This window comes from Aplysia californica, unplaced genomic scaffold, assembly GCF_000002075.1.
Source record: "Aplysia californica isolate F4 #8 unplaced genomic scaffold, AplCal3.0 scaffold00028, whole genome shotgun sequence".
Lineage (NCBI taxonomy): Eukaryota > Metazoa > Mollusca > Gastropoda > Aplysiida > Aplysiidae > Aplysia > Aplysia californica.
In genome coordinates this window covers 179245-185384 of record NW_004797298.1, presented here as the reverse complement: position 1 = coordinate 185384, position 6140 = coordinate 179245, and the positions used below count along the sequence as shown (strand labels likewise).

General features: G+C 40.2%; 1 protein-coding gene across 1 annotated transcript in view; it reads right to left on the bottom strand.

Annotated features, from left to right (window-relative positions):
* LOC101849589 (serine/threonine-protein kinase 32B) overlaps positions 1-6140 on the bottom strand; it is a gene marked incomplete in the record, with an annotated part of 139296 nt that overhangs the window by 38390 nt on the left and 94766 nt on the right.

The window sequence follows — 6140 nt, the reverse complement described above, 5'->3', positions numbered from 1 at the left end:
TATATATATATACACCTATGTTTGTGGAAAAAAAGTAACCAAAACATCAGTACAGGTTGGTTGGAATCTATATTATGCTTGCGGTCTATTCACGTGTATCCAACTTATTCAAATATTTGTCACTGAAGTGCATGTGCAGCGAGCTCAAAGATCAATAAGAAAGTCCTGATTTGTAGAAAGGCAAATTTTCAGTCTCTGACAAAACAGTCCAGTTTTGAGCTCCCACGCTTTTAGGTCTAGTAAAAAACTGTTCATTAAATCAAAGGCTACTCCACAGACCTCATCGTAAAGACAAAACGCCTTTTTATGTCAGAGTTATCAATACAAATGAAAAGAGAGTAAGAAAAAATGTAAATCGCTAACGGTTGTATCTTTCCAGGAGATGAAGCTAATAGACTATGACTTGATATTTTTTTCACGTAAGAGAGGAAGAGATCTCATTGATTTATGTCCTGAAGTTCAATGTGTGTGTTGTTGTTGTTTTTTTTAACTTCACCGTAATACGCTTAAACACATTATGCCTTGTCTCAGCCTAATCCCCCCCTCCTCCCCCTGCCCTCAAATTATAATCCAATGCACTGCCTTCATAACGCAGGCTGAAGAGAGTCTATTCTTACGCAATAGTGTTCTGAGCGAATCTGGGGATTTTGCGCTGAGTTCAGCTTTCCAGAAAAAGGTGCGTTCATTTCTTATTTGAGACCCACATTTTCACATCCTTTTGACATCAAAACGAGTTTTAGATTCTCATTGCTGGTCAAATAGAATTATGAAATACACGGATCTACCCTCATCTGCTGAATGAAAACATTTGCAAAACCCTGGTCGTTTTACTTGTCCACTCGCGGAGCCGTTCCACATACAGATACACAGACCCATTTACACATTCTGTCTGTTTGTCTGTCTACTTGTCTGCCTGCCTGCCTCCCATCTGTCTGTTTGTCCGTCTGTCTCTTCATCTTTCCCTCTCCTTTAATCTGAATGAACTTTATGTATGTCGATTTTAAAGTTCATTCCTCAAATTTTCTTTTTCTTTTCGGTATTTTCCGAACGATATCCTAACTACACCCGCGATGGCCATTTTCGTGAATTGAATCTTTAAAGTGAAATTGCTGTAAAGTCCAAAGGCTGATGCAAAAAACCCAGCTCCAAATGAAATACAGAAATCTGTAACAAACTCGTACCTTCTCAAGGTGTACACATCTGAAAGACGAGAATTGTGACAGTTGATTGTAGGCGTGGAAGGAACATCAGACAGCAAAAGCCCGATTCCGTTTTTTATATTATTATAAACGAACTGGATTTACCAACATAGAAATAACCATCGTAATTACACGCAATCAATGCATTGATATTTCTATCCATGGTTGATTATTTCTTTCAATATTACATTACGTAGTTGCTTATTATACGTGGCAGAGTTAGGAGGGCAGTAAGCACTTATTATTGGACACACAGACACGTGAAATGACACAGCAATAAAATGTTTATCTTGAGAAAGAGGTCAGGCGAAACTTATCAATTGAAAGGGAAAATAATCTTCTAGTATATATGGCAGTGGCATCCTGAAGACATGGAGAGGAACAAATGTGCAATTAGATCAGCAGGCTGTAAATGAACCGCACGAATGCATTCAGCGTTGAGATTTAATACCCAGTGCATTTTGCAGAACGTTTCGGCGCATTTCCATCCGATATGGTTAGATTTATTTGACGTTTTCTTTCATAACAAGGCAAAAGCTATTACTCTGGTAGAGTACAATTTAATAAAATCCACTCAAAACAAAACATATTTCAATTTTCTAGGTCACGATTCGATAGGTTTAATGGAAACAACCGAACACAATGCTTTTACTTCAGATCATTTGTTTGCGCGTGTAATTAGGGAAATGCGATTTGGCACTAACGGACTTTGGTAAAGCAAAGGAGAGGTCATCTGGCCAGCGTCATTACCCGACCCCACCAAATCCAGTTTGATCATAAATTTGACCAATGGCCATCTGTTCTTAGACAGCGTGCAAGCTTAATGGCTCAGACGTACTGGTGCTTACATTACCATCTTATAATAGGAAAACGGCTTTTTTCTAGTTTGTGTGTCGCCCCATTACACAAAAGAAAGTGCACTAAGGACGCCAAGTGACTGGCCCTGGTCCGGACACTGGTCCAAACCGAAAGAAGAGTTTGTTGTTTTAAGCATTTAAGGTGGGGGGCCTACACCTGGAGGCTATCTCGCTTATTACTGGACCGAATTTGACCAAATTTCACACATATAACAAGCATAGTAAGGAATCTTAAAATCCGCAATCAAATTTGAGAAAAAAGTTTCGTTTCCATGGATACGCCGCCATATTGGATTTTATTGACATGTCTTACGTAATGAATACCGCACTTATCGCTCATGGAAATGGATTGTTTTTTTGCATGCGTGTTCACAAACATTAGATCTAAAAGTTTGTCTGTTGTTTTTTTCTAATCGAATTAGAAAATTTTTAATGATTTTTTTCCTGAGGTAGCATTCAAGTTTGCGAAAAATCCGTGAAAATCCACACTCCAGACACCACCAACAAAAATCTATTCAATATATCAAAAAATCAACAGATAAAATTTTAGTATTACCTCTTCTCTTCATTCTGTGAAAATTTCATGAAGATTGGATGAAAAATGGTGGAGTTATTCAAAAAAGTATATAGAAAAGTCGCATTTTGAGAAAACGGCCGAAAAAGAAAAAGAAAATACTAACTTTATGAGGAAATGGCGGTTACAAACATGCCCGGTACGGGAAAAAATACGGTTTTTGGGGGTTCTTATGCCATGAAATAGTTGTAGGAGAGGCTGAGGAAGCTAAAAATGCCTACAACTCAAATTCCATGATTTTGAGCCGAATTTTGATTTTGGGGGTGTAGCCCCCCCCCCCTTAAGGAACAGACAGATAGACACACAGGCAGGCAGACAGACAGACAGACAGACAGACAGACAGATTGGTAGATCAATAGATAGACAGACAGACAAACAGACAAATAGACAGACAAATAGACAGATAAACGGAAAGCCTGACGGATAAAAAGATAGATATATATGGATTAATAAATAAATAGATAGAGAGAAATATAGTGCATGAGTGTATGAGAGAGCGAGCCAGTGAGCGAGCGAAGGAGAGAGAAAGAGAAAGAAGGGAAGAGAGAGAGAGAAGGAGAGAGAGAGAGAGAGAGAGAGAGAGAGAGAGAGAGAGAGAGAGAGAGAGAGAGAGAGAGAATTAGTGAGTGAAAGAGAGAAAGACAAAGGAAGGGAGGGGGTAGCAAAAGGGAGCATCTTCTCCTTTGCCTCCAATGTCCTTGGGTTTTTCTACTTTTGTCAGATTATGAAAAAAATGAAGGACATTAGGCATATTTAACTTCTTTAGAAATTGTTCTGTGGAATACGCTTTCTTACAGAAATGCGTTTAAAGGCTGCATGGCTTGCAGGAAAATACTGAAAAAGAAAAAGCCAAGGTCAGTTTATCTATTGATTAATTTTCTATTCCCATTTTCTTTCCTCCCTCAGCGCTGTGAGGCTTTGTAATGTCTCCCGGAGGTTTGCTGAAGCCCAAGGCTGAACACTTTCCATGATTAATGTTCTTAGTGAAAAAAGCACTCAACCACCTTCACCACTCCACTCGACTGCCAGATGACCCAAGAGCTTAGGTGGCAGAGTCACAGATTAAGTTCCGAGATCGAAATTCGGACCATATTTCTGAATATGAGCTGTTTGGAGAATCCTAAAGACTCATCGTCATGTCCAATCTAATTTATTTGTCCTTTCAGAGAATTATGTACTTAATGATTTTTTAAATAGCAGGATACCTGGACGAAAATAGCCCAGCCTGTGCAAAGCGTCATAGGAGAACCATGCCCGAGATACAACTAGCTCTGAAACTGTGTGTGTGCGCGCGCGCGCGCGCGCGCGTGTGTGTGTGTGTGTGTGTGTGTGTGTGAGAGAGAGAGAGAGAGAGAGAGAGAGAGAGAGAGTGTGTGTGTGTGTGTGTGTGCGTGTGTGCCCGCGCGCACGTGTGTGTGTGTGTGTGTGTGTGTGTGTGTGTGTGTGTGCGCGCGCGTGTGTGTGTGCGCGCGTGTGTGTGTGAAATCGGTTGGTGGTCCCAATAAATACTCCATGGTTGTTTCAGAGGCAGGATCACTGATTTCAACATCCATCCCCGATACTTCCGAGTCAAATGGGCGAAAAGACAAGATAAATACCTTAGCAATTTAAAAATAATAACGCCATGTCCGGGATTTGAACAAGGGTCAACCGTACAGAGGTCCAGCGTGATGTTAAACTAAGTTATCGGTTTTTCTACTGAGGGTCGTCGTTTTAAGAGTCAAAACGTTCGATTTTTCAAAGAAATTGTATTGTCCTCTCAATCTAACGAGAAGCTCGTCGCACAAAATGTCATTTGACTGTAGGGATCATGGGAGTAATTTCTTCACTGATCCCACCGAAGCCCCCTAAAAACCTTGAACGAGAACTTTCCGAGCCCCACAATGGGATTTTGGTGGGTCGGGATGGGGGGGGGGGGGGTAAGCAGCTTAGGCCATTTTGTTCTGGAGGACATCTGTATCCAGCAAGCGTCTGTGATGTAGCTGTTAGGCGCTTCGACGCGCACGCAGAGGACACGAGTTTGGTTCTGGAGTTGGGGGGGGGGGGGGTTATCTAGTAGAGATCTATCTGTCTGCTGGGGCGTTTCATCCCTCTCAGCCCAGTTTGGCCTTGACAAAGGGTGTCGAAGCCAGCTTCCTAAATTATCTAAGCTGGGCCAATGAGGGCGTAAAACTTTTAAAATTACATATTTTTAAATATCCATATCTCGACTTCTTGCACGAGAATGCTTTCTGGTGATCCATTGTCACCACGGTTGAGCAGCGGGGTTAGTTTACATGTTTTATTCATGAGATTTGTTATAATAATCCTTCCCCATTCCAGTCTATTATTAAACCTTCTCTTGTTATGCCCTATTGTAAATGGTTTCAGTGAGTTGGGCGGACGCTTCGCCAAAAGCCTTCAATTTTGTTCAGTAAGGTAAACGTTTCAACAGTGCCACAAGTAAATATCTTACCACAAAAGATATAGTCTAAATAATAACTTTCGCTAAACCAAGAAATAATCATATGTTCGTAAACTGGTTTGATTTTTCGGTTTCCACAAGGTGAAGTAGTGCATGAGCTTCCAGCCGCTGGTTAGAGAAAACAGACTACGGGGATAAAGTGTAAAAGAAAATAAAAGAAAACAATTTTTTTAACAAACTGGTTCGGGAGCTCGTAGACATTAGATGGGAAAACACACAGAGCACACATGATAAGCACTTAAGAAAATAACTTACATTTCTGGACGACTTATCCAGGCATTAGACGGCATCGCTGTCAAGTAATATAATATGTGTCAGCGCTTGTCATCATGCATACGTAAGCTGCACTGGGTTGTTACGCCGCTTTTTGAGGCCCAAAATGAAAACAAATCGATCTTCGATGGATTTTTTTGTTTTGTTTATCTTATTTCTTGAAAGTATGGTTTTCTTTTAAATTTTCATATAAAAATAAATAACTTTACTCCATTACAGGCATTTTTATTTTTATTTACTTCTGGGGTGTATAAGGTTTGACTGAGCACACTGCTCAACTTCGTAGTCTGTTGCCACAGCATCACTTTTTCGCACTTTGCATTCTTAAAGTTTCGACATGTTCACCAAATATAATCCGATTAACTTCATTCTTCTATTGGAAGAATCGGACAGTTTTTGACAATAATGTTAGTTCAGCCATTGAACGTTTCGAATAATGTCTGATTTTGATTGGCACTGATACATCTGTTCTTATTGACAATTTAGATGTATACACACAAAAACAATGATATAGTACGGATAAAACCACAAAATGGAACATGCCCTATCATAAACATATTTATACACATACGCATACATGAAAACACACACACACACAAACACACACACACACACACACACACACAAACACACACATACGTACACTCACTCTAACACACACAGCCACACACACACATACGCGTACACTCACGTACACACGCATATACACACATACTCACATAATACACACTCAAACATACACGCACACACACACACAGACACACAGACACACA